We start from the raw sequence: 11,155 nt of genomic DNA on the forward strand, positions 1-11,155 counted from the left end.
ATTGTTCAAAATAGTCCTCATCCTGACTTTCACGATGACCAGGGCCCCAGTAAGTTTTGTGGGTCAAGGGTGAGAAGGTGCTGCAGAAGTGCAGCTCTTCTCACATGACATGTGGGGACTTCATGACCAAACTAATAGTTTCAGAATACATTGCTTTAACTCATAAACAAACTCCCTCCTTCCCTTTCTCCTCCTCCCTTCAATTTATTTCTTGCCAAGATAAGGGCCCATACAGTGGAAAAAATGGTTTAACTGAATGCCATGAACAGCTAAAACATCCCTGAATGTATTTTGCAGTTATTTTTATTGCAGAGATACCTTTTGCAATCAGTTCCACTTAAGTCAGACAATCTTTCAAATGTGTTTACAGCTATCAGGAAAAAAAAAACCAAGGACTGAGAAGAAATAATAGGAAGCAGTAGCTAAGAAGTTTTTTCCCCGTTACAGAATATACCATGGGTTATATTTTTGGTCAAGCTATACACTTCACTGAAGAGTAAATGTAGTTTCTGTGCCAGGAGAGCTTCCTTCAAACACCACATAATTGACATGATTTACTAAAAGTCCTTCCATAACCTACCCATTAATTAATTGCGATATCATCTGCTTTTAAAAGTCTTGTCAGAAACTAGGAATAGTATCTAGAACTGTTTGCCAACCAAACATGATGGTATGTCAATGTTGTCTTTGTTCTGAGCTATAAACTGAGTAGTGTAAATCATCTGTCTAATGCAATAAAAATGTGGGTTTGTCTGCTGTTAAAAAAAAAAAAAATCCAGAAATCCCCAACAACTTACCCTTCTCAGCTGGTTTGGATATCCAGCTCCTAATGTCAAGAATTTTATCTGAACCCAGGCAGCTTAGGATCATAATGAAAATTAGCAGGTCAAGCCAAACATGCCAAGTGCCTTTCCTGTTTCCTCATATGTGGCCTAATTAAGAAAATGGGAACTCTCCCAATGGTGCCAATATAAAAAAAAGTAGAACCAGCAGAGTCCAAACCAAAAGGAGATCTGTTTCTTCCATGTAGGACATCAGTCTTCCTCTCTGCCTAGTCTACACCGCATTTAGGCCAAGTGCAGGCCTTGATGAATTCAGTTTTTGATCTGCCTCAAAGATAAAGAATCCTGAAGGGCAAGTCACCTGTCTGAAGTCCTAAAGGAAGTGGCCACCTTAAAAGCCAGTCCTTTAGCTCCTCCTTCCCTCTTGCTGTAGCAATTAACTCACTTGTGTTTGTCCATGGGTGGTAGTTTGCAGCTGAGCGCACGGATGCTTTGATGTGTTGCTGTCATGGCAGCCCTGATGAAAAGACAATTCCTGTGCTCTGGATAGGATTTTCACGGAAGAGTGAACTGCTTGTTCACACAGATAGGGAAATCCAAAGCCTTTGATATGCAGGGGGTAAGCAGAAGCTCCAGAAAGTTCCTGGCCTCTAGCTGTGGTTGGAGAAAGGATGCCCAGGAGCCCTGGATCAGTGCAGCTGAAGTGTCTGACACAGGTTTGTGTGGGGCACAGGCACCTCCAGGGTGGCATTTCCCTGTAGCAGGTCTACTGCAGCAGGAGAAAGCAGCTCTGCATTCCTGCTGAGAGAATCCCTGCTTGGAAGACCTTGATGCTTAGGGGAACACTGGTCTTCCAAGAACTGTGGGTCTTCAAGCTTATCCTCTGCCTCTGTGAGTGCAGCAAACACTCTTTCAAGTTCTACAGCAAAGCCATCAGAACTCTCTGTGGTCTGTGTTCCCTGTCCAAGTGTGGGTTCCTCCTGCTCTCCTCATGTGAAGGTGATTTACTGCCTGAACTGAAAGTTTATCTTGCATCCTTACGTGGGAGTTTGTATCCATGAGGCTGCTGCACCTCTCGGAGATCCTGGCTGGCTCTTGGGCACAACAGCTCCGGACTGCAGTGACTTGCACAAGCTCATCCCTTAATCCTAGGGTGACCCACCTTCCTATCTTCCACAAATAGGGCACAAACAGCTCCTCCTGCAGTTCTGAAAACCTTTCCTATATTTCACTACCATCTTGTTAGAAGTCATTTATTTTTCTACACAATTCTTTCAGCTTATGTCTCAGTTGAAAACTGAATTATTTCGTTTATTTCACGCCAACACAGCAACTTTGCTTTAAGCTTGTACATGGCATTTTGCTGACCTTACGTCAGCAGAAGCTGCTGTGGCAAGAAAATGCAATGGCAATAAGTTTACTTTGTGGTATGTTCAGAGAAACTTAATTGAATTTAAAACCCTCTCAGAAAAATGTAGTTTGATTAACAGGCAGCAAGAGCAGTGAAGTTCAGTTTATGTTCAAACTCAAAATTATTCCAGAACTTTGAGTTTGTAAATGGAGCAGAACAGAGAAAATTCAGAGATGTTCAGTAGAATCCAACAATAACTCTATTAGACAAATATTAATGCTGTGTAAAACAATAGAATATAGAATAGAAAGGGAATAGAATATTTCAATTGTACGATAAGGCATTTAATATTAAATCTTTGTGTACCTTAAGATAAGTTTTCTTCCTCTTTTTGGAAATTAGAAATATTTGGAAGAGCTCTAGTAAATTGTGCTAGAAATAAAAGTGAAGTAAAAGGCATTTCCTTTTCAGTTTTAAAGAGTAAATAGAAAAGAATATAATGATGCAAATTGATCCTGAAACAATTACGTTTCTTCAACATTTTACAATGTCAAAACTGTTTTTTCTGTGAAGTGCTCATGCTTCTCTTTTCCAATTTTGTTTCAAGAACCAGCAAAAAACCCTTTGGCCTTAAGTGTGGGGCACAAACATTCAGCATATGCAATACTCCACTTAATCCTAGGCTGGTTTGTTAGCAGAGGAAACACATCAGAGATAACAGCTAAGTTTTCATAGGTGATTTCATCCTGCCATTAAATTTCATTAATGCCATTAAATGAAACTGCCATTAAAAGCTCAGAAAATCAAATATTTTTCTCACAGTCAGAAGTGAAGGACCAGTGGGTGCCCCCTCAGTTTGAAATGGAGTGGGAAGGACAGACAGACCTGGCAGTGACCTACGGGAGCCTGCAGTCTTGCCTGAGCAGGACACTGCCTGTGCTCTGCTGCCTTGCTGCTGTCTCCTGCTGCATCCTGGAGAAGCCAAAGCACAGAAGGAGCACAGCAGGACACCTTCCATGTGCTGACACCTGGAATCCTGGCCGTGCCCTGCTGCTGTGTAAGGTTCCCCTGATCAGCTGCAACAAGGCAGGATGAGAACTGAAGTTTTAATAGCGCTGGTTGTGTTTGGCTGGGGAGTCCTGTACCACGAGGAAGCTATTCTGGAGACTTCCCCTGCCTGCGTTCAAAAAATGGGAGAAAATGCATGACTTCCTCAGTTATTCAAGTCCCGTGCTCCAAGGGACACTCGGACAGACTTTTAGGCCGCCTGTATTACTTTCAGACAGAGGAGGGAGCTGTCAGCTCAGCATTGAGCTTTTCAGCAGGGAGAGGTGCCCACCTGGGAGCAGGCTAAACTGTCTGAGCAGCCCACTGAAGGGACGTGTTCAGCTTGATGTGCTGGAGATGGAGCTAATTTGGAAGTGCTTAAATTTTCTGCTTTAAGTGCGTGTATGGAGTGTTTGTGTCCCTGTACAATGAAAACCACAGTCATGAGTCTGCAGGGACAGTGGGAGCAGTGGGCCTGAGCTATTCAGAGGTGGAACATTTGGCAGTGTTTTAGTTTAAAGTTTAAAAAACATTTTGTTGCTGTAGCAGTGTCCCCCTCTGTTGTACCAAGAGCCTCAGAAACCTGGACAACACCTTCTGTCAGTGTCCAGAGCCAGAGCACCCTCCTCTGTGCCACAGTAATGCAAACAGCCCTTTTATCTGGGACACCTGCCAGGCAGCAGAAACAGGCAAGGAAACAGCTACATTAAACTGGTCTGAGGTTGACTCAAGCCAACATGGACTGGTCTGAAGTGGAATAACAACCTGATTCTATCTCCTGTTTCTCCTGGTACAACCCATCAGCAGCATTCCTGCCTCAGCCAGTGGCAGGGTTGTGAGGTATGGCTTAATTACAACCTGAAATAAAAAGAATTTCTTCAGTAGATATTGCTTTACAACTGCATCAGTCATCTTCTGTCCAGCTACTGGTGGCAGAGCTCCAAGTGGACTGAATGGGGCTGGTTTGGCAGGTATGTGGCGTGGTGGTGGTTGGAGCGTGCAGCTGGGCAGAACAGGGTTGAGTCAGAAGCCCCAGTGACGTTTCTAACTTCAATTTGCCACAAAGATCTTTTTCTGCTTCATGTGGAGCTGTCTTTATGCAGTCTTTCTGCCTTCAGAAACGTGGCTCAGCCCCAGTTTCTGCGAGTCACACACATTCATTTGTTTGCCGTTGGAAAAAGGGGAGTGAGAAAATGTGGTGTCTGTGTTACATGTTTAGGGACTGGTTTTCACTGTGCTTGTCCTCTGGCAGCAGTTAGGTGACAAAGATTGAAAGCATGTCTTCCCACCCAGGGTATTGTCCTTTATTTCTCAAGCCACAGAGATAATCTCTGTCAGATGACTCCATTTTAAATTGTAGAGAGACCCTGAACTGATGATTTAGGAGCATGCACTCTCTTTGTTGTGGTTCTGGGTTTGGTGTGTTGCTTTGTGCCCAAGAAGGATGGATTGTTACTCAGCCAAGGCTAAATGTGGAGGTAATGGCAAACGCTGTATGAAATGGAATCTCTTCCCAGCCCCAGTCAGTCCTCCAATCCCAAATTCTTCTTTCCTCCAGGAGCTGGTGCTAAAAACCAGCAGCCTTTCCTTTGCCTCAGTCAACACACCAGCATCAGCATAGTGTTAATGTTGTGATCTGGTCTGGATTAATGGCAAACCTTGTGTGTCATGTACAGCAGAGACTGACTCACATCAGCTCACTTAATCACTTATTCCAGGAAAAATAACACTCAAATTTGCCAGAGAACTGTCCCTGACACACTGAAATATTTGTGAATTCAAAGCTTTTCCAACTCAGAATGACAATTTCTGGACGTTTTCTTCTAAAATTGTTCATACTGAAATGTGGGGATTGTACAAAGAGTCTTGACAGACTCTTAAATTTGAGAAGACTTTGAAATTGATCACTTGGACCAATAGGAGCCTTTGTTCCAGGTAACTCAACTCAGACTAGTGTAGAGTTGCACAAAAACCTCTCAGGGAAAACCAAGGCATAAACCTGGGATTTAATCTCTCAATTTCATTGAGAGGTTTTTTAAACAATATTTTAGCCTCAGTAACCCAGGAAAGGGCTGTATCTATCTGGAAAATATTACTTTTCTCAGTGACAGACTTGATGTGGTCCTTTCATGTTAGGTATTCTTTTTTTTTCCTTTTTTTCTAGACAAGAGACAAAAGTTGCATGAGGAAACTGCACAGGCATGAAACTTCCCCTCTTGTATGGAAGGAGCAGAGGTTTCATAATTAAATGGAAAAAAAGCTTGCTTTCGGGCTTTTGAGTTTTGGCACAAACTCCTGTGGGATCTGTGTGACTGGCCCTCCCCAGCCTCTGCACAGTGTTGTATTTCTTTACGAAAATAGGGCCTTTGCTGGTACTGGAGTAAACAGAGGAAAATATAGGGGAAATGTGCTGGGCAAGGGGGAGCAAACTGGGTGTGACGTGGATGGCTCTGAGTTAACTGCTACAGTTGAGTACCTCCTTTTAATTTACTTAGTAAGGCCATATCCCAAGGCTGGAGACTCTCCTGTGTTTTCAAAGTGATTCTGTAAGGGTTGTCAGACGTGGCTGACTGATCCTTGACTGGCAGCAGGACCAGAACCGCCTCATAAACTTCTGAAATCTTGGGAAATTGATTTTACCTGCAAAAACAACAACAACAAGATCAAAATATGCAAAGCTGAGCCTATGTCTGTGACACTTGGAGAAGAGAAAGAAGGTCCCACTGAGGTGGAATAATGTCAAAAATCACCTGTGTTTAATAGCTTTTATTATGAATTATGTGCCCACTACAACATGAAGTAGTAGGAAAAGAAAGGGAAATATGAGAGTATGAATAATCAGGGTTTCTGAAAGTCCTTTTGGAAGCCTTCCCCCTCAGATTTACAGCAGCTCCTCACAGATGTTCTGTAGTTAGAAGAGTCTCATGAAGTATTTTTGCAAGACAGGGGTTTTTTTTTGCCAGAAAGGAGATGAAAATCTTACACCAAAAATGTCTTTTGACTTTAAATTTGAAGTTGTTGTCGCAATGTAATTCTTTAGAGAGCTGCCAGAGAGGTTTTTAAAAGCACTATTTATATATGTGCATTCAAAACAGGAGTACAACATGGCTATAAGAATTTAATTTTCTGGTTTTGAAGGTAGCAATTAAGATTGGAACAAATGTTCCTGCTTGTTGTTCCTGCTGCAGTCACTCTAGTAAAACTAAAGGAGAACCACTGTCATGAAAGCTCTGTTGGTGTCATTACCACTGGGCTGCTTTGCTTTGTGAAGTGTCAGACTCTGGTTAGAATGACATTGTGTAAGGCTCTTAAAGTCCTGCTGAGATCCCTGAAGCCTGTTAGGGGATCCCTCATTAAAATTCTGGAAGACAGTCTAAATTGTCACTTGCTGTAGAGAATGAGCTTGTTGACAAGTCCGCATTAAACTCAGCACTTTTTGTAAGCACAGTTTGCAAACCAGAGAGACAAAGTGTGGTGTGTTCCTGATTCCCTTCTTGGTTCTGTCTGGGTGGAAAATGGAAAAACACTCTGGGTAAACTATCTCATGATTTCAGCAAGAAAAACACCCTAAACTTAATCTAGACTTCGTGTACAAGAGAGGAGGTTAAAAAAAAAAGACAGGAAGGCCTGGTTTGTTAATGTGTATTCTTCTGTAGCTCAAAGACAATGGAAGACAATCCTCAGGGTAAAGAAGGAAATACACAGCTGCTGCTAAGGCAATGGAAGTTGAAGGCGTGGCACAGGAGGAGAAATAAGAGAGTATTTCAATGCAAATGTCCCTATAAAATACATTTTTCACCAGGAAAAGGTGAAAGCCCCGTGCTTTGTGTGTGTGTGTGACACACTGCAGTAGGAGGTACCAATATCCCCAGCATGGGGCAAAGGGAGATACTGTCCTCTGGATCAAACACAGGTGTCTGTGAGAAGCATTGCTACCAATGTAAGAACAGATCCTTCTGAGCACTGCCTGGCACCTCAGGAAGAATTTGGCCGGACCAGTTTGGTCATGAGTCAAAGTTGCACACACAGATTCCAAGTGACTGGAGCTATAAACAGCTTAAAATTATTTTCAGGGGAGTTAAAATATGAATAATGCATCTCTTCAGGCTTGTAAGTGTCAGGAAAATTAATCCACAAACACCAGAGGTTTATGTCCAAAAAGGAGACAGAGGAGTCCTTTTTGCTTTATTCGAATAAAGGGAGAGGCCATGGGACATTCCCCTGGGATCTCTCAAATTTTCGGAGGACGCAGCCTCCTTTTTATCCTATTTTCCCGGCCGCATTTCCCTCTCTCTTTCCCCATTGGCTTAGGTACTTGAGAGGCACAGACTTCCCGGAACGCCTGATACCTGAAATTCCCCTCTAATGTATAACCCTCCCTTTTAATTTTTAATTCTTATAGAATTCATAGTTTTCCCCCCGTTGCTTCTTTCATCTTTCGATATCCAATTTCATTTATCAGCAGCCCTACACTTTGTTTGTAAAGGCAAATATCTCTTTCCATTCATCAATCAGTGGAATCCATCCCATTGTTTCTTTTATCTCTCAGTGCTAGCCTTATCTATAGGCTGATCCACAACTCATTTGTAAAGACAAATTTAACATTCCTCTCAATCCCTCCTCTTTTATTTGTTTAATAATTGTCTTTACAAACTTTAGCTATCATTGACTTAATTTCTTGTTTCTGAGTTCTTTTTGGTTTTGTAATTATTTGGAGTGACATAACGATCTCTGGATCAGTAGGCGTGGCTATTACCTGCATCCCTTTGATCACATGTTGAATAAGTTGTACTAAGCAAGGGATCATGCATGGTAAAAATATTAGAGTTGCTACAGCACATAAGAGGAAAAAAAGTAGTTGTTTAACCCATAGTCCACCAGGTAGCCAAGAAAACATGTCCCATTCCCATAAAGGTTTTTGCTACTTTTTCTCCTAAGGTCAAAACAATTATTTTCCCATTTTTGGCTCCAACCTAACTGATAATATAAAGGTAACATTATTAAGAGAAACATTCTGATTGTGTAATCTAATTTCCTAACTTAATTTTTACTTTCACGTTGTTTTTCACACCACTTGTGGCGAGTGAAGGCACAGAAACAGCTTAACATAAAGAAAACAATGACAGCAAGGGTTGGTCCCCAGTGACTGGAGATCTGAGAGGAGGGATGCCCACACAAACTATTTCAGCAGGCAGTCTGTGGGTGGGCACACGAGGCTTCCCCCGATGTCGACACACTGGCTGCTGCTCCAGTCCACTCCTGACGAGTGTCAGTCGCGGCCTCCCGTCCTTCTCCTCCAGTTGAGATGTCCAAACCTCTGGGGCTGCAGAGACCTTGACCCGAGTGTGATGGGTCTACCCATGTTCAGCTGTCTTGACGGCTATTCCTGTGGTCAGTAACACCTGGAAAGGTCCACGCCACTTCGCCACCAGTGGTGCTTCTTCCCACTCCTTAACTAGGACCCAGTCTCCCGGTTGGATGTTGTGAACAGCAAAGTCCAAAGGCAGGGTCTGTGCCAACTGAGCTTCCTGTCAAAGAGATTTCACAAGAGACAGTATCCGAGCCATATATTGTTTTAAATACACATCACTTATCTTTATCCCCCCACTCGGCTGAGAATTACAAGGGTAAGGAATTCCAAAGATCAATTCAAAGGGAGATAATTGAATATCTTCCCTGGGTCTGGCTCTTATCCTTGCTAAAGCCGGGGGCAGGAGCCATACCTACGGCATCTTAGTTTCTATTACCAGCTTCAGGAGATGTTTCTTTATTTCTCCATTCATCCTCTCAACCTGGCCCGAACTTTGTGGGTGCCAGGGGGTATGGAGGTTCCACCGTATTCCTAAAGCAGTCATAACTCCTTGAAGAATTTTTCCTGTAAAATGAGTTTCCTTATCTGAATCTATCACTTCCACCATCTCTTATCTTGGAATTTTTTTGTTCCAAAAATATTTTAACAACTGATCCTGTAGTTGCTGACACAGTTGGAAATGCTTCTGGCTACCCGGTTAATTGACATACTATTACCAGAAGATATTTAAATCTTGCCACTCGAGGCATTTCAGTAAAATCCACCCGGCATCTCTGGAAGGGACGTACTGCCCAACGCCTCCCTCCCCTGGCCAGTTTCTTTGTAACTTTGTTGTTGGTTTTAGCACAAGTCAAACAGCCTTCAGTGGCTCGCTTTGCCAGGCTAAAGAGACCAACAGCAGTGTTCATTTTGAGGAAGGCTTCTGCCAGTCCTCGGGAGCCCCAATGACTCCCTTCATTAAGTTCTTTTAACAATTGTAAGGCTAGAGTTTTTGGTATCCACTGCTTACCATCCCTTGTAAACCAATTATTTTCTCTTTTCTCTGCCCCACTTTTTTTAATTATCTCAAGTTCCTCTGGTGGAAAAGAGAGTTTCTCTGGCAGCGGTGCAGTTACTGGGAGCAAAGGCAGGATCTTAGAGACTTCTGGCAACAATGCAGCTTTGAGAGCTTCTTCATCAGCCAGTCGGTTTCCTATTGCCTCCTCCGACCATCCTGCCTGATGCCCCTTAATGTGGATTATCGCCACCTTTTTTGGTAAATTCACTGCCTCCAATAGGCGAGAGATTAAGTTCTCGTGAGCTAATGTCTTTCCTTTGCAGCTTAATAAACCTCTTTCTTCCCATAGTTTTCTAAATGCATGTATTACCCCATATGCATATTTAGAATCAGTAAATATATTTACTGTCTTGTCCTGGTATAATTCACAGGCTCTCACAAGCGCGTACAGCTCTGCTGTCTGAGCTGATCAGGTGTGTGGTAACCTCCCCCCTTCCCTTAATTGCTTCCCATTCACGATAGAGTATCCTGTAAATCGTTTCCCTTCTACCACCTTGGAGGACCCATCAATGAACACATTCTCTCCCTCAGGCCAGGGAATATCCCGTAGATCTTCCCTAGCCCGTGTCTGGAGGTCTATAACCTGGATACAATCATGGATTTCTTTCTGGCCCCCCTTTTCTCCAGGGCTATTTAAATAAGAGGCTGGATTAAAAATTTCCCCACCTTTAAATTCTAAATCCTCCTGTTCCATTAAACAAGATCCATACTGTAATAATCGAGCACTCGTCATCCACTTAGAGGCTCTCTCAGTTAGCAAAGCTTTAATCTGATGTGGGACTTTAACAATGAGATACCCTCCCCTTGTCAGCTTTCGGGCCTCAGCCACCATCAGAGCTGTGGCTGCAAAGTACTGCAGACAATGGGGCCAGCCTCTGGCACCGGGTCTAACAACTTAGAAAAACAGGCAACAGGCCTCCGTGTTCCCCTATGCTCTTGCACCAAAATTCCTTTAGCATGACCCTGTTTGACATCCACATATAGCTGAAATTCTTTTTCTGCGTCTGGAAGAGCCAAGACTGGGGCCTTAACCAATTTGTCTTTTAATTTCTTAAAGCTTTTTTCTCCTTCTGGTGTCCATACCACAACATTAGGACTGTTTTGAGTTAAAAAGTTATATAAAGGTCTGGCCACCACAGAAAAATCCTCGATCCATGCTCTACAGTACCCCACCAACCCTAAAAACTGCCGTAACTCCTTTTTAGTCTGGGGTAATGGTACCTGTAAAATCCCTTGTATCCTTTCTGGATTAATACACCGTAACCCTTCGGACAGAATGTGTCCCAAATATTTGACCTTCTTTTCTACCAACTGTGCTTTCTTTTTGGATACTCTAAGTCCCTTTTTTGCAAGAAAATTAAGCAGCTTTACAGTAGCCTCTTCAACCACCTTTTCCTGTTCCCCTGATAAGAGCAAATCATCTACATACTGCAACAACTTGACTCCTAAGGGTGGAGTAAACTCTCTTAATATTTTTTGCAAAGCTTGCCCAAACAGAACTGGTGACTCTGTATATCCTTGAGGGAGTACTGTCCATGTCAATTGTTGTTTTATCATTTTCCCTCCTTCCTCCTGTTCCCACTCAAAAGCAAAATACTGTTTACTAT

The sequence above is a fragment of the Sturnus vulgaris genome, chromosome 11, assembly GCF_052056855.1.
Source record: "Sturnus vulgaris isolate bStuVul1 chromosome 11, bStuVul1.hap1, whole genome shotgun sequence".
Classification (NCBI taxonomy): domain Eukaryota; kingdom Metazoa; phylum Chordata; class Aves; order Passeriformes; family Sturnidae; genus Sturnus; species Sturnus vulgaris.